Below are 23,975 nucleotides of genomic sequence, written 5' to 3'. Positions count from 1 at the left end.
ATGTATTAACACGTGTTCATAGGAATCCTGTAAATATGATGCAGCAAACATGCAGAAAATCTGTAGGTGTTTTTCTGAGCCTCACGGTACCTAGAAGGAGGAAAATCCATTTCCTATTTGATCTAAAATAGCAGAATCTGAGAGCAGAAACATTGGACCTCAGAACAGAAGACTCAAGATTGAATCCTTGGCTCTGCTGCTGTATGACTTGAGGCAACTTACTTGCCTGCTGTGAGTCCATTTCCCCATGTGAAACATGGAGAAAATAACCTATATGACAGGGTTGTTGGAGATTAAATGAGATGATACATGCAGGGCCCTGGTTGGAAGTGGATGTTCAGTAGATGACAGTGTTGACTATCGTCTCTGGGATTTGTTTGGCTTACCCTCCCAGCCCTTCAAACTCCAAGCGCATTTTCAAACTGCTCCCAAACTCACCTGTAGTAGTCAGGACTCTTGCAATCACAAACAACAGATACCCAATGCAACCTAGCTTAAGCAAAAAGAGAATTTATGTATAGGCATTGAGAAACTGAATATATAAATGGACTAATGGCCAGACCATATGTAAAAAGGGAACTCTGATCCACACCTCTATAACAACCAACCCAGGAAATCAAACCAAAACCGCTGCAGCAATCAGCCCAAAACATCCAAGATAAGGTCACTAACTTCCAACTTCCCTAATTTTTCAAAATTGAAGTACAGTCAGTTTACATCATTATGTCAATTTCTGGTGTACAGCATAATGTTTCAGTCATATATATATATACATATATTCATTTTCATATTCTTTTTCATTATGGGTTACTACAAGATACTGAATATAGCTATCTCCCTGTGCTGTACAGTAGGACCTTGTTGTTTATCTATTTTATATATAGTAGTTAGTACCTGCAAATCTCAAACTCCCAATTTATCCTTTCCCACTTCCTTTCCCCACTAGTAACCATATATTTGTTTTCTATGTCTGTGAGTCTATTTCTGTTTTGTAAATAAGTTCAATTGTTTTGTTTTTTTTTTTTTAGATTCCACATATAAGTGATATTATATGGTATTTTTCTTTCTCTTTCTGGCTTACTTCACTTAGAATGACAATTCCAGGTCCATCCATGTTGCTGCAAATGGCATTATTTTATTCCTTTTATGGTGGAGTAGTATTCCATTGTATAAATATACCACAACTTCTTTATCCAGTCATCTGTTGATGGACACTTGGGTTGTTTCCATGTCTTGGCTATTGTAAATAGTGCTGGTCTGAACATTGGGGTGCATGTATCTTTTTGAATTACATTTTTCTCTGGGAGATAGATAGATAGATAGATAGATAGATAGATAGATAGATAGATAGATAGGTAGATAGATAGGAAGGAGTCTATGATTGCTGGATCATATAGTAAGTCTATTTTTAGTTTTTTAAGGAAATTTCATACTGTTTTCCATAGTGGCTGCACCAAACTACATTCCTACCAACAATGTAGGAGGGTTCCCTTTTCTCCATACCGTCTCCAGCATTTATTGTTTGTGGACTTTTTAATGATGACCATTCTGACTGGTGTGAGGTAATACCTTACTGTAGTTTTGATTTGCATTTCTCTGATAATTAGTGGCATTGAGCATTTTTTCAATTTTTTGTTTGTGCTTTCAACTTAGGACCAACCAGAGAAAATCAAGTATGTTTCCCTAGCCAATCACGTAGGACACCCTGCTTCTAGTTCGCCTGCCTCCAGTTTCTCCAGGCCAACAACCTCCAATTAGGGCACACCTAACCCTTTTCATTTTCCACTATTAAGTCTTCCCACTCCTCTGCCTACCTTTGACTCTCTGCCAGACACAAAGTGGTGGTAGCTGACTCCTTCGCCACAGCAAGCTCCGAATAAATCAAACAAATCGCCTTCTCTTGTTCTCACTTGGGTGGTCTTTGTCTCCCAGCTTAAATCCATGGGAGGGCGCATGGAGGGTGTGGCTGCATGGGGCAGTTCAGGTGATGTGCCCCTAACTCTTTCTCCCTCTGTTGCCTGCCTTAGCCTTCCTCTGGGTGCCAGCACACTTCTCCCCTTCTGGAGTTGGCCTTCTTCCACACAAGCAGGCAAAGTACCCGGCTTACGTGGTACAGTTTAGGAACCAGAGCAGTAAAAGAACTTTCAATCCCAGCTTCTTTTGTTGGTAGTATCGTCAACCACCACTGTCACTGCAGCCAGCCGCCCCTCCTCCAGTCGGAAACAGAGCTCCAGCTACTGGTGAGCCTGCTCCCTCCCCAGCATCAACACCACCCGCCTTTCCCCTACAAACCATCTCAGAGAAAGGCTCTGGTCAAGGTCACCAATGATCTCAACTTGTTCAAATCCAGGGGTCTTCTTATTTACGTGCCTTACATTATCCAAATTGACTGTCCGACTTACCCTAGGCAAGTACCACAACCAACCCCACAGCTAATGAGCTTGCTTCTTACTTCACTAAGAAACTAAAAGCCATCAGTAGAAACCTGCCTCATTTTTCTATCAGTAACTTTCCCAACCTGGCTTCATTTGTGAGGTATACTCTGCCTTATCTCAAGGACAGAAGACCATCTATCCCTGATCCTGCCCAAATCCAAACCCTCCACTTCACACTCATCCCAGCCCCTCTCATTTTCTCAAGGTCTTTACTGTTATAGTTATTGCCTCTCTTTCCTACCTCTTCAGTTTTCCTTTTCTATAGGATCATTCCCACCAACATATATGTATGCTGTAATATTTCCTTTATAAAAAGCAAAACAAATCAAAAACCTTCCCTGAACCCCACATGCCTCCTCCAACTATTCCTCCATTTATCTGTTCCCCCAAAAGATTACTGATGCTTTTCCTCTCTCCTCTTCTTCAGCCCACTCTCTCTTCCAGCCCACTCTAATGCGGCTTTTAATCCCCACCTCCCCGCTAAAACTACTCTGGTCAAAGCCGTGACCTTCACCTTGCCAAATCCAACATCAGTGCAGTCTTCAGTTTACACAACCTCCAGCAATATTTATGCAGCTAATCCTTCCCTCTTTCTTCACTTTCTCCACCTTCGGTCCATAAAAATCATGCTTTCAAGGTTTCTTCCTGGCTCAGACCTTCTTTCTCCTCTCCCTTCACATTGTAGTGCTAGATGATGCCCCAGGACTCCTTGCTTGGTTCTCTCTCCAACTAATGGAGACTCACTGCCTAGGAGAGCTCACCCAGTCCGAGGTCATTACATGTCATCTACTCAGATGGCTTCAAACCTCTCCTCTCAGCTCTGAATTTGTACAACCAACTGCCTACTTATATATCCAGCTCTCTACTTAACATCTCCTTTTGGATGTGTGATAAAAGTCTTGAATGTGATGTGACCCTAACCGACCTTCTGACTGTCTACTTACTCTTAAACCAAGCTTCCCTCATTTCAGTTAATGACCCAGTGTGGGTCACATGCCAAATCCCATGACCCACAGGGGAAGAGTTCTCCAGTGAAGAGAGTATTACTGCAGAAGAGAGGTGGGAAAGCCTGCTGGACAAGGCAAAGCAATTGTTCCCACAGCTTACTGTGTAACCCAGCCCTCAACCACCCTTGCCACGCAGCAGAGGACTTTCACTCTCACTGAGAAAATTAAGGTATTAATTTTCCCTCCACCTGCACTAATCTTCATCTCCTTTCCTCCAGTTCAAAGACAGCTCTGCACTTGTTCCCTTGGTCCTGTTCCTTCACCTTTCCTCCTTGGTGTTGTTGTATTGATAAGCAACTTTCCCTGCATTTTGGTCTTTTCCTCCCAACTGAGATCTTCCAATTTTTCTTAACATATAAAATTATTTTAATTCCTTGGGTATTAACATGGCACTAGGGGATGGAGAGGTGAACCAAACTTTGGTTAATTCACTCCAAGTCACTCTCAGATGGCAGAGTTAGCCGTGGCCCCTGGCTTCCTGGCCCGTCCTGTGGGAGCTCCAGCTGCAGGCCCCATGCTGATCTCCACAAGCCTGTCCTGGGGTTCCCAATGCCACACGTCACCTCTCTGCCAAGGCTTAACTCTTGGTACACAGCATAACAAGTGATCCGAATCAAAAACAATAACTGGAGTCTCAAAATAATTCACTAATCCTGCTTGAAGGTTCAGCCTGGAGTAGAATAGCTGAGAAATACTGTTCTAATTTTCTTATAAACTAGCTTACAAAAAAATATATATATATAAACTCAATTTTGATTAACCTTATAATAAATATTACTGGCAGATATAATCAACTAAAAATAACTGACAAAGTGAAAAATCAACATGGAAAACTTTTTGAAGAATTTTTTTAATAAACTTGATTGAAGAATTACTATTTTGTTGAAAACTAAAAATTGTCCTGTGAAAAAGAATCAAAAGCATATGAAACTAGCCACAACTAAAATTTCACATGGTAAAATTTTAGGGATTAAATTTGACAGACAAATCAACAATTCTTGACTAAATTTGGATCTATAATATTTTAATTGGGCATATTGGGCTTGGTTGACATAATGACCACAAAATAAAACAATGCAACAATTATACACTGGTAAACTGTCTTTGTGAATTTCCCATGAAAAAGAATTGCTCCAAAGGAAAATAATTTTGGTAAAACAATAATGAAAATGGAAAATACTGGATTATTTTAATGCTTCTGAAGATAAAGTTGATTAAGGCATTGAATTGGTTTTGTGAAATTAGTTCCATAAAATATACTGTCATAAAATTTTACCAAAGTGGGGATAACACTATTTAAATTGTGACTAATATAGAGACTAGCACTTGGTAAATGCTTAATGATTGTCTAACAAAAATGAATTCAGTAAGTCAACACATGAGGACAGGATTTTTCAAACTGAATGTACATCAAGCTTAAGGATATTAGAGTATCCCACTTGTTTGCCACCTCATGGTTGATAAATGCCTGCTGGAGTTGCAGACATCACATCTGTGTTCAAGGCAAGAATAAAACAGGGTGAGCAGTACCACTCGATGCTGTTCCTTTTATAGGGAAAGCAAAAGCATTCCAAGAAGTTGTCCCATAGACTCTCACATATGTCCCATTGGCTAGAACTGTATATAGAGCCAGCTCTACCAGCTAGGGCAACTGGTAGAGCAAACATCAGCTTTTCTTGCCTCTCTAGTGAAACGTGTAAGAGATAAAGGATTGAGAATTTGACTGTGGTTCAGCCAAACAACAACGTCTACCATGTTGTGATCCCCAGCAATTCCTCATCTACCTATTTTCTAAAGAATAACAACAACAATAATAAAAATAGCCGCACACCCTTATATAGCACTTACTATGTGCCAAGGACTATTCTAAATGCTTCACACCTATGAATTTATTTAATCTTCACAACTCTATGTAATTCTATTATCCCTATTTTATAGATGAAGAAACTGAAGCACAGATAGGGTAAACAGCTTACCCAAAGTCACTCAACTAGTAAGTGACAGAGTCAAACTCACACAATTTGGCTTCATGCTCTTAACCCCAATACTTGATAAAATCAAAAATAAACTAATGGTGATTGAGTCCCTAAGTGGCAGCTGTCCAATGCAGCTGTTATCAACCTTTATTGCATTGTAACAATGTCACCTAGTAAAACAGATCTTCAAATACCTACCTTTATCTTTCAACCTCTCTTTGAAATGTAGCCCCAGGATGGGGTAACATTTTTAATATGCATTAAAATTCAAAACTTGTCCTACTGCCTGGTTTATTTTGGGTCTGATTATCTTTCATTGCACACCTTGGCACATGAACCCCATCCAAACTGCAGGCATAATAGGAAAGTATTGCAAACGAGGTCCCAAGACAACAATAGGCATGTCCTTATTATAGACCTGTCTTCCAAAATTGGGGATGTATCCAAATTCTCAGTAACACCAAGCCCCTAAGGTAGGTCCCTCTAACAACCAAGCCTATTTATTCTAACTAGGATGTGTTCAGGAAGTTCAAACATCCAAGATAACTTTTCCTTGGAGTTGCACATATGGCAATGAAAACAAAACAAGGCCAAATGATAAAAATAAGATTTACCTCCTTCAGAGAGCCTAAAAAGTATTCTCTCTCCTAATCACAGCTAAGTGATGTTATTTCTGAATTATTTCTGTGTCATGGAAATTTTAATATGAAGAACCAGGATTCATGCCATTACTTTCAATTGTTGACAAATCACTACACATTTTCAAATTTAAAATAGCTTTCTAATTATCAGAGAAATGAAAATCAAAACTACAATGAGGTATCTCCTCACACTGGTCAAAATGGCCATCATTAAAATGTCCACAAACCATAAATGCTGGAGAGGGTGTGGAGAAAAGGGAACCCTCCTACACTGTTGGTAGGAATGTAAATTGGCACAGCCACTGTGGAAAACAGTATGAAGGGTCCTCAAAAATTAAAAATAAAACTACTATATGACCCAGCAATCCCACTTCTGGGCATATATCTGGAGGAAACTCTAATTCGAAAAGATACATGCACCCCAATATTCATAGCAGCACTATTTACAATGGCCAAAACATGGAAGCCACCTAAATGTCCATCAACAGATAAACAAATAAAGAAGATGTGGTATGTAGAGAGAGTAGAATACTATTAATCCATAAAAAAGAATGAAGTAATGCCATTTGCAACAACATGGATGGACCTAGAGATTATTATACTAAGGGAAGTAAGTCAGACAGAGAAAGACAAATATCACATGATATCACTTATATGTGGAATCTAAAAAAAGATACACATGAACTTATTTACAAAACAGAAAGAGACTCACAGACATAGAAAACAAACTAACAGTTACCAAAGGGGAAAGGTGGGGGAGGGATAAATTATGAGAATGGGATTAGCAGATACAAACTACTATACACAAAATAGATAAACAACAAGGACCTACTGTATAGCACAGGGAACTACATTCAATATCTTGTAATAACTTTTCATGAAAAAGAATATATATATATATAACTGAATCATTATGCTATACATCAGAAACTAACACATTGTAAATCAATTAAACTTCAATTTAAAAAATTTTGTTTTATCTTATAAAAGTTATATATATGTATGTATATATATATTCATTGTAGAAAATTTAACACACACAAAAAAGGCTCAAGGATGAGATGAGGGGTGAGCTAAAGCCAGAGATACCATAAGGGCCAGAGTGTCCAGGGCCTGGTGGGCCATGCTATGGATTTGCTCCTTATCCAGAGAGCTACAGGAAGGCACTGAAAGGGAGTGAAGTCACTAATGAACAAATACTCACCAAATGTCTACCATGAGTCAAGCACTCATCCACAGCGAAGAGAACAAAGTTCTCGCCTTCAGGGGGCCTACATGCCATGGGGAAGCCAAACAGCAAACAAAAAATATGCAATGTAATGCCAAGTAATACACTTGTCAAGAATGTCAAGTTAAATAAATGTCAAGAAGAATATATTAGAATAAATGACTAGAAAGTGATGGATGGTGCTATAATCAGTGTTCTAATTATTTTGTTCGACTTGGAGATAATATACTGGAGAGGGCAATTATGGGATCAGGAAACCAGTTAGGAGACTATTGAGGTGGCCCATGTTATTAAAAAAAATTTTTAAATAGCTTGAATTAGGGTGGTGACAGTGTACAAGAGAGAAATAGATGAGTTAAAGAGAAATGTACTAAGCACAATTTACTGGCCTTGGTGATAGATTCAGTACGAGGGTTAAAGAATAAGGGAGTATCAGGATGAAGGATGACTGTCAGCTTTCTTGTTTTGTGCAGCTGGAGAGATGACAGTGTCCTTTACTGAGAAAAGGATTCTGGAAGAGGACAGCCTGGGAGGGGAAGGTGGCAAGCTTACCTTTGGACAAGTGAGGACAGGGGCCCTTTGGGAGATCTAGACAAAGATGCTGAGTAGGCAGTTGGATAACAGGTGGAGTCATGTGTCCATGAACAGTACTCTGGCCAAGGGAGGCAATGTCTAAAAGGCAAGAATTGCCCTGCCCTGGGACTGGACTGAGTGATCCCCACCTGCAATGAGGCTCAAATCCAAGAATATGGCCCTGTATCCAGGGATGTTGGTAACAATGGAGATAAATGCTGTGGTTCCATATTTAGTGTTAGTATTGTGACAGCTAAAATACCAAGTACCCATTATGTGTCAGGCACATGGATTATCTTTTAGTCCTGCCAAAATCTTATAAGGTATGAACTATTATTCTCTCCATTTTACAAATGAGGAGCCTGAGTCTGAGAATTTAACCAGCGCAAGGTCACAGATGGTAAGCAACAGAGCCAGGACCCAACTAAACCTCCAGAGCTGAGCCTTTATGTACTGACAGCAACCTGCTAGTGATAAACTCACAGGACATGCTGGTGGTCTAGGCAAGGGCAGAATGCAGCCCCGCACAGGGGGAGCTGCACCATATGAGTGAGGGGGCTGACGGTGAGGGGAAGCCAGAACCAGGAACCTAGCAACAGTGACAGCCTCAGAGGAGATGACTGGGACATTTGGGATGATTAAGACCTTTTCATCTCTGCTACTATTATTTTGACACAAATTCCTTCATTTTAACACACTTGGGGTAATGTAGTCTGGAGAAAAACCTGGAGATATGTGGGCAGAGCCTGATGATTAAGCTAAAATGACTGTCGTCCCTAAACCAGTGGTTATTAAACTTTTAAATGCTTAAGACTCTATAGTTGTTAAAATTTAGATGCTACAATCTCACCTTTAAAGAGATTCAGCTTTAGTACCTCTGAAGTCTGCATGTTAATAAGCTCCAGGTGATCTGGTCTGGATGGGACTCAGATCAAACCTTGAAAACTCTCCCAAAAGAGCTTTCTCTTCTTGGCCTTTCATCAAAAGCAGTTCCAGCTTCCCTGCTAGTTCTCATGAAGTTTCAGCTTAGTCCTACCCATCTATGGGGAGGAGGGAAGTTCGCACTGACGCGCAGCAACACTTACAGGAGCAGACAGCTGGGTCTCCGGCTCTTGCACACTACCTCTGTGGTCCCGGCTTACGATAAAATATCACAAGGGCTTTCTTCTCTATGGAGCAAAAAAAGTCTCTGGAATCCACTGATGGGTTAAAAATACTCAGAAATGATCAACAGCATTTGGGGAAATTTTTTCATTGACTCAAGAGAAAGAAATTTCAATTGAGGATTTCAGTTTTTCACTGGAATAACCAATTCTCTGAATCCAGGACTAAGTGCTCAGAAACTGGAATTCAGAATGTCAACTCAATGACAAGCTCTCTTCCTGGTGGGCGGTAATGAGGCAATGTGGATGACAAGTGCATGGCAGGCTGAGCCTTCCCCAGCTCTCAGGTGAACAGATGGCTGGGCATCTCTCTGTAGTATGTTGACGCCCAAGCCTCTCTTTTGCTATTTGTCTGTTTGTTTTTCCCCAGCTGCCATATACTGATTTTTTTTTTCTGGCATATTATCACATAAGGATGAAAACTGTGTGCTCGAACACATAGGCAACTTTATTTCATCTTCGTAACATGAATACCTGTTCTGGGAGGTTCAGATACAAGTTATGTCCACCAGTCCACCCCCAAAAAAGAGGAAAGGTACAAAAAGAGACCACACATATGAGGGCATCAAAAGCTGTAAAGAAATAAGAAGATGAAAGCACTGGCTTTAATTCTCACAATGAAGCAACCAGTGCTAGCACTCACTGACTTGGCTAATCAGAACAAGAAGGTCTTATACACAGGGCTACTCAAAGTGTGATCCCCAAACTGTGGATCTGAAAAGAGAGTCGGCACCTAGAAACCTCTATAGCAATTTGACAATGACGTGCCATCCAGGGGTACAATCAATGGACTCATCTCTTTGAACAAGCCATGAACCAATTTGGGCATGGAGCTCACCTAGTGAATTTCAAGCGGAATGAACTGAGTATTAGCATCAGTGTGCGATGGATTGGGAAAAACCAACCTGGTCCTAAGCCTCAGAGGGTCTAAGAGCACGACTGTAAACAATACACCCTATCAGGAGAGCTGATGCGTGTGACACTGCAGAACAGTGAGGCTTTGTTAGGGGACCTAACTCTAAGACTCAGAATGTAAGGGCCCAAATTCTGGTTACATTAGGCAGCCTTCTCCAGCTGACATTTCTCAAGTCACACCTAGATGGTTTTATGTTCTAGAAAGCAGTGTCAAATACTTGCAAGAAAGCTCTTACAACCCTGGCTGGGGGACCACGGGGAAGACAGGAAATGATCTTATGAACCAGAAAGCAAATTCCTGATCCTCAAGCATAATCTTGGGCAGGAGGGGGAAATGACTCCAGAGAGAAAGCAAAAGCAGACTAAGATTAAGTGACAACTTTAACACTAGAAGCAAGCCAGAAGTGAAAAGGGCAAGCTATCCAAACATGCCTGCTTCCCTGATGGAGTCATTTCCAGGAGCTATTCAGCTAGTGAAAATTCTTTTCTTCACGTTGATAAAAGGGTTAAGAATGTGAAGCATGGGGTCAGGCTTTGAATCCCAGCTCCAACATTTACTACATGTGTGCCCTTGAGCAAATTACTTAACCCTGCTGAGACAGTTTTCTCAGCTTTAAAAATGGATAGTAATAATGCCTTTACCTTAGTATTATTGTGAAGATTAAGGTAAATACTACACAAAAAGTTATTAGAAGAGTAACTCGCATTTAGTAGATCTTTTATTATTACTTACCATTATTACTACCATCATGTAAGAAAAAATGTTTCACAGTAAGAACTTCTTTAAAATGCCTGTCTCAATGACTTTCAAGACCTATAGTGCAAAGCAACTGTCTTTTGTATTTGAAAAGCTAAAATGTATCATTTAAGCCCCCAAAAGCTAACCTACACAGATCACCTATGTTTCTCATAAAACCCCAAGTGAGATCATTTACTAACTTCTTCAAGCCCACTTCTGCAGGGTGTTTCTTACTGCCTATTTTTTAAGTTCATGGAGGAAGGGGGAAGTTATATGTTTATACTTATAAATGCATAGAATATTATCAAAAGAACACATCAGAAACAGGGAATGGTGATTGCATGGAGTAAAGATCAAGACATTGCTGAAGGAGTTGGAAAGACGGAAGAAGACTTATTTTTCACTTTATATCCCTTTGAATCCTTTTGAATTTTAAACCAAAGACATATTACATAATAATCAAAAATTAATTTAATTAAAAAATAAACATGCGAATGCTCAAGATGATTTGGTGTAAAAAACACTAGGCTAGGACCTGGGAGACCTAGACTCTATCACTTACATGCTATGAGATCATGGCGAGACACTTAATATCTTCTTAGATTTCACAGTTGTAAAATAAAAAAATAATGCCTCCCAAACCACCTCACTGGGTTTACATGAGGGTCAAATAAGATTATAGAGGCAAAGCTGCTTTCCAGAGTACAAAGCATTATTCAAATAAAAGATATCCTTATTGTTATTGGAACCTGTCCTCTTTGGTTGTTTTGGCTCCTCGAACCACAGAAAACGGAAGTTTACCTGCAAGAATCAGGAGTCATCTAATAGCTAGTGGTCCTCTTCAAGTCAAACCCATCTCTATAACATCCTTCACTTCCCACTCAATTCCATCAACCGTAGACAACAATAACCAAGAGATGTGACCAGAGGAGCTGAAAGCAGCAAGCCAGCAAACGAGAGTCCACTGCTGAGGTGACCATCCATAAGGGTCTCACCCAACAGTTTTACCTTTTTTTGGACCTCACACCTCTAGGGTTTGAGAGCATCTATCTACTGGGGATGTGCCAGCATCTTGGCATTAAAGACAACACTTTGGTCTAAATATCACCTCCCCAATACCCAGCATCAATAGATGAGATGAATTCTAAATGTAGACATGTGCCATGTGCCAATCAGAAGGGTGAAAGACCCAGCTCTATCTGACCTCTCTCATCAGCAAAGGAGGAATGCCTCTTCGCCAGATGGCCCTGACAATAGATAGGACAACTCAAGATGTCTGCGAGAAGAGCACAAACCAGCTTTCAAACAAGCTAAGGACTTCAGACCTCTACCCATGGAGCTGAATGCCATGTGCAGCCAGCCTCAATTCCAACCAAACAGCCCTCTTAAGCCTCTCAAACAATTCTTGTTGCATGAAGACACTTCTAAACTGGTATCTGAGAGGCTCACCTTTCTAAAAATTCACATAAAACAGCATCATAAAAAGCTATTTCACATTTATGAGCTTTGCCTTGTAAAAGTAAACCAATATTTACTAAGCATTCATTGTGTGTCAGGCTCTTTCAAACACATAATAGTATTTATCTACTAAATCCTACAAAAACCTTCTGTTAACCCTGTTTTACAGGTAATGAACCTGAGGTTCTGAGAAAAGGAACCTGTACATAAATGTCCAGCCAAGGTCTGAATCCAGGTCCCCAAATACTAGCTCCAGTGCTCCTGCTCCTCATCTGGTGCTCCCCAAATTAAATTTACCATGCAGTACTCTCAAACACTGAAACACTGTAACTGAAATGTTTGGCTATACTATATAAAGAGCTTAAAGTTGGGAGTCGGGTATAGCTCAGTGGTAAAGTGCGTGCTTAGCATGTGCCGCAACCTGGTTTCAACCCCCTGTACCTCCATTAAATAAATAAATAATTTTTAAAAACCTTCCCCCCCCCTCAAAAAAACACCAGAAAAAAATTTTTAAAGAGAGCTAAAAGTTAAAGCAAAATTCAAGCCCTAATTCAGATCACTGAAGTTAAGGCATAAGCTTAAAATACAGAGAGGCCAGAGGCAATGTGGGCAATGGTAAAACCCTATCTGAATTCTGCCACATCAGTGCTGAAGGTGATTGTGGCCCCTCCCTGGGCCACTGCACACAATTGTGCAGGTTGTGCACCGTGTACTAGTATGTATGGATGTTGCCTCGTACAGGTGTCAGTACACATCCTCAACAACTGTCCACAGCAGTCCTACTCCCTCTTGGATATCACTTGCAATTGTGACTACAAAATATTAAAGTGTAATCCCGTTTGTAAAGATAAACTCCCCAAACTCCATATCCAGCAAGTTTGTGTTATTATTCAAAGGTACACGGTGGAAAAAAAATAGCTTTTAATGCTAATTTTCAGCCTGGAAATTACCTGTGATTATGCTCTGAGAAAGGTTGGAGGAGCTAAGAGTAAGAGATGTGGAAATGATCATCACTAAACTATTTTATTCATATGAACACTAAAGTCAACATATCACTTTCCAAATAAATCATCTCCTTGTCCCAGTCTTAGAGCTCCAAACTCCCTGAAATCAATGCTCTGAACTAATCCAAACCATGGGACACCCAGGTGAGGGAATTAGATCATTATTGTCAGGTCTTTGCATTTATCTCCTGAAATTCTGGGTTGAGGAACTAAACAAGAATAATTCCAAAATTTTAATGTCTCACTTTCAAGTGTTGTAGAGGATGACATCTCCCACGGAGATTACAGGAAGTATCTGGACCTGTATCTGTCAGGGTTCTGTGGGGAAGCAGATGCCACAGTTGAAATAAGATACTGTAAGGAGGATTTAGTTACCTACAAAGCTATGGGTGCATGGAGAACCACAGGGACAAAGCAATAACCTGAGGCTTATTAGTAGTTAAATTGTTACCAACTAAGCCAAAGAGAGAAAGAGAAGTTATCTGAATCCAGAGGGAGAGAATGTATAGAGGCCACATCCTGAGAAAAGCTGTGACTCATGGATGGATACAGCAATCCAGGCATCCTAGCAGCAGGGAGCCAGGGGAATGAACTCTGGGCCTCATTCATCCCTCTCCTCTGAGCTGCTGGGACTCCTCATTGAACAGGCACAACTGGAAGCCAGAAGACAGGGAAATCCTTTGTGTGATCCGCACAGATCAACTTTTCAGAGCAGAGCCAGGTTGGGGAGTATGGGGAGGAGAGAATGAGAAGGAGGAGGGGAAAGGAGGTGGTAGGAACCAGGTGACAAAAGGAGGATGCCTGGCACAGCACCTGAACTATCTTTAGCATAAATGTACCTTAGTAGTGTCTCCCTCTATCTCTCACTCTCTTTTTCACCCTTAAGCATATGGCCCATTAACAGACCTTGAGATTTTACTTGTTGATTTTTTTTTCAGTTTTGAGGACAGAGATCTAAAGTCGTCTTCACAAATGCAATCCACACTCAAGCCATTTATCCATTAGCACATAGACCCTGGGAAGATCATATCTGAAAAGGGTATTTATTACTTTTTAAACACATATATACAAAGATCATATTTATTTTTATTTGGAGTAAAGGCATGTTTAAGTACCTTCGGCTCCTCTTAAATAAAGTGCGATGAATTCGTAGCTCATGTCTGAGGAGCCGCCTAGTTGCGAATTCCCTCCCCGGCTTGCCCAGCAGGGCCACAAGACACTGTGGTCTTAGCCTTTGGGAGCTTGATGGAAAACAGTCACAATGCCATGGGTTATGTGTTCCTGCTTCATTAAACTCTTATTTGATTGCACCCTGATTTCTTCCTGGAATCATATTTTAAGGCTTGGTCTCAGTCATTCCATCAAGACTTGGAGATAAAATGTCCAATTCCCTGAGCTAAGGACAACTGTCCGCAAGGCTGCAGTCTCCTCTCCACTCTACTCCAGGCCACTTGGGGAGCCTCTGGATCCCTCTAGAGTTGCCATAACTCAACAAGCCTCAACATCAAAACCTTTATAGTATGTGGGACCAGGGACTGGGAGGGGGAAGGTTGAGGAACACATCCTCCACCAGCCTGGGAATGAACGATGCCTTTATTTGTTTCTCTGTAAATTTGCCAGAGAGGTAGGACTGGAGTCAATGAACGGACTAGAGGTCAGGATATGGCATTCTAGGAAACACCATACTTCACTGACTCTAAGATGTCAACAATTTGTAGGACTCACAATTATTTTATGTACCACTAAGAAAGAAAAAGCACTGCCAATCAGTGACACCAACTTCCTGCTTCTTTACTTTTTTTTTTATTTATTCTGATGGATTTGGGGATTATTCCTGCCCTTAACAGTGTCACTTGTCCTGTTTAGACAATCCTTTTGCACACCTGTAAAACATGTAACACAGCTCCAGTTACTTGTGGGAATCTTTCTTTCTCAAATCCCAGAAAACTGTTTAAAAGTATGGAACTGTATCCCTTCTGCCAAGATGGATATTTGCTTCACCAAAATCAAAATTATGCCTTACTGCTCTGTTTCGTGCATTTGTGTACACAATAACTTCATTCCAGAGCTGAATCATAATGTAAACTTTCTGAAAATATTTTAAACAGTACTAAGTAGTACCAACAATGAACATAACTCAATTAAAATGAGGACCCTGTGGCCAGCAATGACCACACATCCACAAGAAATACCAATAACTGCCTTGCTGGTAGCAGGAGTAAAAACCACCACCCTAATCCTGCAAATCACCCTAATTTTGGAGATGCTGAAACATACGTGGGGGAGGGGGGCACATTTTAGAAGCATTGAATTATAATATATATTTAAATATAACTACGTTGTAGCAGCTAGTAGGGTACATTTTGAGAACATTTGATCTTAGAGGGTACATGTGTGGGGTCCCAGCAGGAAACAGACAGCATATGCAAAAGGAGTGATTAAAGAGAATTTAATGAAATACAATTTAGCAAGGTGTGAGTACAGTTAAGGAAAACCAGCAGGCACCTATAGCTAGCAAAACCAGGAGACTGTTACAACTTTTGGGCATGAACATTCAAGAGGAAAAAGGTGTTACCTGAACCCAGAGAAACCCACAGTGTACAAAGGGGCCATCCCAACAGGAGCTGGGGCTTTTGGTAGAGGAAGGCAGTTCTTCTAGGGAGCTGGACAGGAAGGGAGCAGAAGGAATAAATGTGCTGGCCCCCCTGCCCTTCAACCTCCTGCCTTTTCCCATGCCATGTCAGGGGAGGGGGGGTGGCCCATAGAGCCAACACCCCAGGACAGATGGCAGGGTGGACAATGGAATAGGGTGAAAGAGAATATCCAACACTGAAGTTTCACCAGAAAGCCAAAAAGTTTTAGCCTAAAGTTAGGGATTTTGTGGTTGCCTTATGAAACTTTGATGACCAAGGTAGACATTTCACAGCTCCTAGATGAAAATTATTACCAGCAGGAAGGACCTAAGAATTTGCACTTGACTGTCCCTTTGTCTGAGTGTCAGATCAGATCTAAATTTATGTTTTGAAAAAAATCTTTACCTCTAGCTGCTCCATCTATATATGATTGAGATAAGCAGATGGGTAGGTAGGTAGACAGATCTAGACAAACACAGGCTAACCTCGCCTTGAACCCATCAGGCAGCTCCAAGTGGCTTGGATGAAAACAATCACAGTTAGAATGAGTTTGGTGGCTCCAAAAGCCAGTCTGTTTTATACTGAAGTATAGTATTTACAATGTCGTGTTAGTTTCAGGTATACAGCAAAGTGATTCAGTTATACATCTACAGATATATTCTTTTTCAGATTCTTTTCCATTATAGGTTATTATGAGATATTGAATATAATTCCCTGTGCTCTATAGTAGGTCCTTGTTGCTTATCTATTTTATATATTGTAGTGTGTATCTGTTAATCCTACACCCCTAATTTATTCCTCCCTCCCCCACCCTTTCCCCTTTGGTAGCCATAAATTTGTTTTCTATGTCTGTGAGTCTATTTCTGGTTTGTAAACAAGTTCATTTGCACCATTTTTTATATTCCACGTGTAAGTGATATCATATGATACTTGTCTTTCTCTGTCTGACTTACTTCACTTAACATAGTAATCTCTTGGTCCATTCATGTTGCTGCAAATGGCATGATTTCATTCTTTTTTATGGCTGAGCAGTATTCCATTGTGTATATATACCACATCTTCTTTATCCAGTCATCTGTAGATGGACATTTAGGTAGCTTCCATATCTTGGCTATTGTAAATAGTGCTGCCATGAACATTGGGGTGCATGTTTTAAAAAGCCAGCTTTTCACATAGAGTAATAATGATAATAAATAATATGCTTGAACCGCTGTGTGCTAGACACTGAGCTAATGCTTTATATTTAGATCTCATTTACTCCTCTCACAACCGTCTGAAGTCAGTATTGTTAATATTCCCATTTCACAGAGGTTAAAAACTTAAAAACTGACAAAAACTTCTTAAAAAATAAACTGAATTTATCACTTCTCTGCCTAAAATGCCTTCTTCTGCACTTAGAAGAGAATCCCAAATCCCCGTGTATGATGAGACCTCCACCTGGCACCCAGCTCTGGGCCAGGCTCAGACATCCTGTCTCACACATTCCAGCCACACTGGGCTTCCTTCACTTCCTCTAGTGTTCCGAGCTCTCTCTCCTTAAGGCCTTTGTATGTGCTGTTCTTGCTGCTTGGAAGTAGAATGTTCTCCTGCTGCTGTAGGGCAAGTGCCTTCCCACCTTTTATCAGTTCACCTGTCACTCCTTAGAGACCACCTTGACCTCACCTACACCCATGTAAGGTAGATTCATCCACCAATGCACCCCTGCCTTTCTTTCCCTCTCTCAAGCCCTTATTTTATTCCTTCATAGCTTTTCATGGTGTGTGTGTGTGTGTGTGTGTGTGTGTGTGTGTGTGTGTCTCCCTCCCACCAGGACATAAGTCCCCGGACTACAGGAACCATATGTGACTTGGTCCTCTTCTCCGCCTCCCCTACCATCACTCTCTCAGCCCCTGTGTTTCCTCTGTAATCTGTACTATAATTTTCCATTCTTTTGTTTTCTCTTTACCTGTTCTTAGACTGTCTTCCCCACTAGAACCAAAGCTCCTCTTTTCAGCACTCTGTCCTTGGCACCCAAAACTCTATTTCACAAGTTGATGGTGGAATTTGTCCAAGGACTTGAGGTCACTGAATGGGCAGGACCTGCACCCAGAGCCTTCCTCTTCTCCCCCCTTCCCCCCACAGGATTGCCACTAAGACGGTCCTCCCCTCCCCGTGAGGAGCTGAACACAAATGTTGTGCGCAGTCTGCCTCTGGGGATGGGGAGAGAGCAGACATTCACACTTGTATCTCGGGTGTCCCCACCCTGGTTGGCTGAACTGTTTGAAAAGGTGCATGCCACTGGGCCAAAAAAGGAAAACTCTGCACCTGATCTCTGATCCCAGCCACTGCACGCTGCATAGAAAGTAGTTCTGTTTTCTCACTAGGCAGGAGAAGCTGCTCCCATTGGCATCCAAAAGACAGGGACAAAGGCAGCATCAGGGGACCAAGGTATCAGGCTCTGGATTTGCATCAGCTTTCCCTCCCTCCCTTCCCACACTGTTCATTCTTTCAGGTGAATCACAGAAGAAACAGGATGTACAAAGCCACCAACAGCATCATCTCTCCTGGGGAATCTATCACCACTCCTTTTGTATAATTACCGAAGCTTTATCTATTTCCTTCCTCTGCTGCAGTTTTTTGCTTCTCTCTGCCCTTCCAGCTCCTCCTCTACTTTCTTTCTGCCAGAGGATTTATTCAATGTGAGCACGTGTGCACATGTCTTTTAAAGCACAACGCTGGCTGCATTCCCAGCCAAGGAGGAAGTAGCTTTTGTGGCCCAACTAATTCAATAAGCTTCAATTATTCATGGACTATTTATTAGGTGGGAAGAGAGCAGTGGTTCCACCATTATTAGTCCACAATCTATGAGAGGAGTAAATTAACTTCTTGTCACCATGGGAGTCACTGTATCCTCAAATGCAGGAGTGGCTAATGAACAAAGATTGGAAACTTTTTTACAAAGAGGTCATGACACACATCCCTTATGCTGTGTGGTACAAACAGAAAATAGGGCTGGGGGTGGGGCAGGAGATGTGAAGCGGAGAAGCAGCAGAGGGCACACAGCGCCCTGAGCGCTCATCAAACTGAGACATTGCAGCAGGCATATAAGAACCCAGAGCCACATGGTCAGCTGTTCTATATTCTTTTATGAGCTATCAGTCAGATGCAGCCACTAGAGGAGACACAGGAGAGGCTCAGGAAAATAAAATGTTATACTCACAGGCCCAAGAGACAGGAGGCATGCCACACCACGTAGGACCACACAGAAAAACACTAGCCTAATTAGGAGGCAGAAGACGGGAGGGAGGGGGCATTTAGGCTATGGCTGGTACTGAGGTGACCTTGGGAAAAGTGAGGCAAGGCAGGGGGAGACAGCTTAGGATCAACTGGTTTGAAAATCTGCTGTGGGCTTTGGGCTATCAGTGGGGTCCCTAGTTGCCTGGAACCTGGCCCTGGAATGATTAAGACAGAGGAATACCACCTCCTAGGGTGTTAGGGCCAGACAGAGGACGTGTGGCTCTGGATATCAAAGGCAGGCTCCCAGCTGAGCCCTTGCCTAAGAATTGGCAATCTCTCCCCAGCCAGAAAGGTTTTTGAAGATGTCAAAACATCGTTATATACAGAAAAATTTTAAACATATTCACTACATCATCCTTTCAGTAGAGCAGAATCCAGCACCATCATTAGCAGGGACAGAGGGCAGGGAATCTCAATGCAGGCATAACGTAGGATGCGCTCTTGCCAAGGAAATGGCCCTTTTAGAAATGGAAGCCGTGGAGCTCAGGGGGCCAGAATCAGCCTGTTCCTCAATCCACCTAACATAGACCAGCTGAGCCAGCTCTCTGCTACGTTCCTAAAAGGTGGAAAGAAAAAAAAAAGGCTTCTAGGTCTTTCTCTCCCTAGAGAGCAATGGGTTGATTTCTGGAAATGGTTAATTTTGCAGTAAACAGAGTCTGGAGATACTGAGCCCACTGGAGAGGATGAGGGCTGCTTCATTCTTCAGTTCTTCAGTCTCAGGACAGCACAGCAGCCACACAGTTTGGGGTTCATGGTATATGGACTTTGACATGAGTGTTTTAAATTTCTTTTTTTTAATTGAAGTATAGTTGGTTTCAGTGTTGTGTTAGTTTCTCGTGTACAGCACAGTGATTCAGTTATATATATATATATATGTTCTTTTTCATATTTTTCATTATAGATTATTACAAGCTATTGAATAATGCCATCTGCAGCAACATGGGAGTACCTAGAGATTATCATACTAAAGTGACAAAAGTCAGACAGAGAAAGATGAATATCATACGATATCATGCATATGTGGAATCTAGAAAATGAACTTATGACACAAATGAACTTATTTACAAAACAGAAGCAGACTCACTGACACGAGTGTTTTAAAACATAAGCTTCATCAAGTTCACAGATACAGGGAGCAGACTGGTGGTTGCCAGAGGCAGGGGGTTTGGGGTGGGCCAAATAGGTGAAAGGGGTCAAAAGGTACAAACTTCCAGTTATGAAATAAATAAATCACAGGGAGGTAATGTACAGCACGGTGACCATAGTTAATAATACTGTATCGCATACCTGAAAGTTGCTAAGAGCGTGGATCTTAAAAGTTCTCATCACAAGGGGAAAAAATTCTGTAACTATATATGGTGACAGGTACTAAGTCAACTTACTATGGTGATCATTTCACAATATATACAAATATCAAATCACTATGTTGTACATCTGAAACTAATTTAATGCTCTATTAATTGTATCTTAATAAAAAATAAATAAAATGTAGATTTTATTATTTTTTTCCAGGTAAGATTAGACCAACTGATCAGGAGACAACTGCCATTGAAAAAATAGTTTGGTATACTCAGAATCCAATAGGACAGGCATGCCTGGCCATGGGAGGGGGGACCACAGTGGGGAGAACCAGGGTCAATCAGGAGGTAGATATAGGTGGGGAAATAAAAGAGCCTTTATTGTGGTTTCTACAGGAAAGGAATGGGAGAAGCAGGGTAAGCAGGCTTTGGACTGGCTACTTTGAATCATTTCAGTGAGTTGTATGGCATAGGGACTGTCCTTACCTGTCTAGTACCTGGCCCTAAGGTGACAAGGGCAGGCAGATAGTGGCCTGGGACACAAACGCTCCATAAAGGAGGTGGTAGGGGTGTGGGCTCTGGACTAGCTGGTTTGCATACAAAAGGCACCCTAGCAGGCCTGTCTTCTGCTATCTCTAGGAACTGGCCAACCCTGAGAGAGGCCCCAGATGTCAAAGCATCAAAAATACAGAAAATTAAAAGATGCACTTAATATAATGACTGTAGAATGCAAATGGAGGACTGAGTCTTAGGACGGGGCTGCAAGCTAGGACTTTTGGAAAGGGTGACAGAGAAATCTACCTAGAACTTGAACCAGGCCTTTACAAGTAGAGATGATTAGCAGATGAAAGTGGTATAGAGATGCTGGGGTAGGAAGGAGGTAACAGAGGGAGGGAGGGAAGAACACCTTCCAGGCATTGCAAATGGCATGAAGATGAAGATGCAGAGAGACCCCTAGTATCCTGTGATCACAAAAGCCATTCCTTTTCTCTGACTCTTGTTTAAATTAAGCACTGAATATGTGCAAAAGAATACTGAAACCTGTGTCTGGTCAGCGGGGATAGCCCCACCACCTCACAGGGCAGTAGTGAGGATTACATGAAACAATACCCATACCATGGCCAGCACAGTGCCCACACACAGAAGGTATCAGGAGAAGTCAGCTTCATCCCTCCCCTCCTCTGCCCTCCCTTCTCTGACTGCCTCACCAAACCTCTGGGTACCCTGCCAGCACCATTCTCAGTGGTGCAGAATCCTCGTTTGTTACGAAATACATGTTTGTGTTTCCCCCAAAATTCACATGTTCAAGCCTAATCCTCAGTGTGATGGTGTCTGGAGTGGGGCTTCTGGGAAGTATTTAGGTTTAGATGAGGTCATGAGAGTGGTGGGTCCTCTTAGAAGAAGAGGCCAAGACCAGAGCTCCCTCTCTCTCAACCATGTGGGGACACAGCAGCCGTAAAGGAGCGGGAGAAGGTGGCCGTCTGCAAGCCTGGAAAAGAGCTCTCAGCAGAATCCGACCGTGCTAGCCCCCATCTCAGACACCGGGCCGCCACAACTGTGAGAAAAAATGTCTGCTGTTTAAGCCACCCATCTGTGGTGTTCTGTTACAGCACTCCTGGCTGATAAAGATGCCCTCAAACCTCCTAGAAGAATAAAACCCTTAGTTTCAAGACAGAAAAGAGAGATGAATGTGCCTTTGATGAACTCCTGGGCCATAAAGATCACTAAAGCATCTCTCCTTTAGAGGATTAAACTAGACAGTTTAAAACCAGAAATCCCAGAATGGCGGGATCTCATAGGCTTATGATCTGAGAGCTTACGACCCTCACCAGCATAGACTGCTGGGGAACCTGGTGCCAATATTTCTCAAAGCACGGCTCCTACATCACCTTTATCAGAAACTACCCAGAGTGTCTGTTATAAAAATCAGATAGAGCTCTGCCCCTGTTTTATCAAAACCGATAGTTGGGAGCCTAGAAGTCTGTATTTGAATAAGCTCCCAGGTCAGTGACACAAGAGAACCACTGACAGACACGATCTGACCACCACCAGCCCATCTTTACCTGAATGCTCTGCTACAAACAGGACATGGAAGGCCACAGAGAACCTTCAACAAACTCTCACACTGGAAACGTGGTCTGTGCTCCAGCAGCATCACACCACTTGGGATTTTGTAGGAAATGCAGAATTTCAGGCCCCAGGCAGAACCACAGCCTCAGAGTGCATCTGTCCATTAGCATTTGGAAACAGCACTCTGCTCCAGGGAGCCCAGGCTGACCCCAAGCCTTGTGAACACCTTCAGGATCCACCTAGGAGATCCCGCTGTCAAGATTTCAAAATCAAATTAAGCTACTCATAACAACGCAGAAAAGAACCACAGGGAGTGTAGACAGAGAGAAAGATAATGCTTTTATGACCTGGGTGACAAGCCTGGCCATTAAAGATCCCACATACTCATCTTACCGCGATGGCAGACACTACAAGTTGTCCTGGACTAATCACTCTCCTCTTCTTTCTTTTAATAGAACCCTGGTATTTAGCTGGTACTTGGCTGCCCAAGATAGAAACTGCATTACTCAGCCACCCTGAAGCTGAGGGTGTGTGCATGGAAATTCTAGCCAGTGAGATGTAAGCAAAAGTGTCTTTTGCAACTTCTGGGAAGTGTCCTTATAAGAATGGGGGGCATGCCCTTCTTCCTTTCTTTGCTCCTGGCTGGAATGTAGACATGATGGCTGGAGCTCAAGTAGCCAGATTGAACCATGAGGTAGAAGCTACATGATGAGAATGGTGGTTCCTGACAACGTCATGAACTGGGTGTCTACCTCTGGATTTAAATTTCTGTGTTATTTGTGTCATTTTATTTGGGGTTTTCTTTCACGTCAGCTAAGCCATTCCTACCTGATTTGTACCCCCTTTATACTATAACATGGTTCAGGCAACATAAGCTGAGTGACCCCTGTGTCCTCAAAAAGGCAGATATCTTGACTATAAGAAAAAAAAAATCCCATCATCATTACTCAGGGGGATTTAGTACCATTTTGGACTTGGCTGTGTCTACCAGCAGGTACTAAATGGAGCAGGGGAGGGAAGAGTATGGATTGGAGCATCAAGGTTCTACCCCTTTCTTCTACAAGGGCTGTGCTTAACCTTTCTGTTGCCATGGATACCTCCAGAAAGAACTTCACTAACCTTCCTGAAGCTCTTTTCAATATTTCTTGCCACTTGCAGATAGCAATACTAACCTATATTTCTCTTACTCCAACTCAGACAAGTCCTTCTTCATCTTTAATAGAAAAAGAAGTGCAGGGACTGCCTGCTACAAACAACTTCATTATGTAAAATCCTCTACTGATCCTCTTATATGAGGGCATACTATGTGCAAGTCACTGTGGTAGGCTTGGACAGAATACAGTCTTCCTGAAAGCTGTTTTTGATAAGTGTATTTGTCTCTAAAAGCCAAACTCTCACTCTAGGCAATAGGCCAATTATTTCAAAGCCAAGTTTGGGTCTTGACCTTGAAAATATTACTCAAGGATTAGACCCTTCTGAAAATCAGGGGCAAAAATGACTTTGATACATAATTACCTCTCTTATGCTTCCTCTCAAACTCTTAAAGGACCTTCATGACA

Source organism: Camelus ferus, chromosome 3 (assembly GCF_009834535.1).
Source record: "Camelus ferus isolate YT-003-E chromosome 3, BCGSAC_Cfer_1.0, whole genome shotgun sequence".
Taxonomy (NCBI): Eukaryota; Metazoa; Chordata; class Mammalia; order Artiodactyla; family Camelidae; genus Camelus; species Camelus ferus.
The sequence above is the reverse complement of the archived record's forward strand: the minus strand, read 5'-3'. Positions refer to the sequence as shown.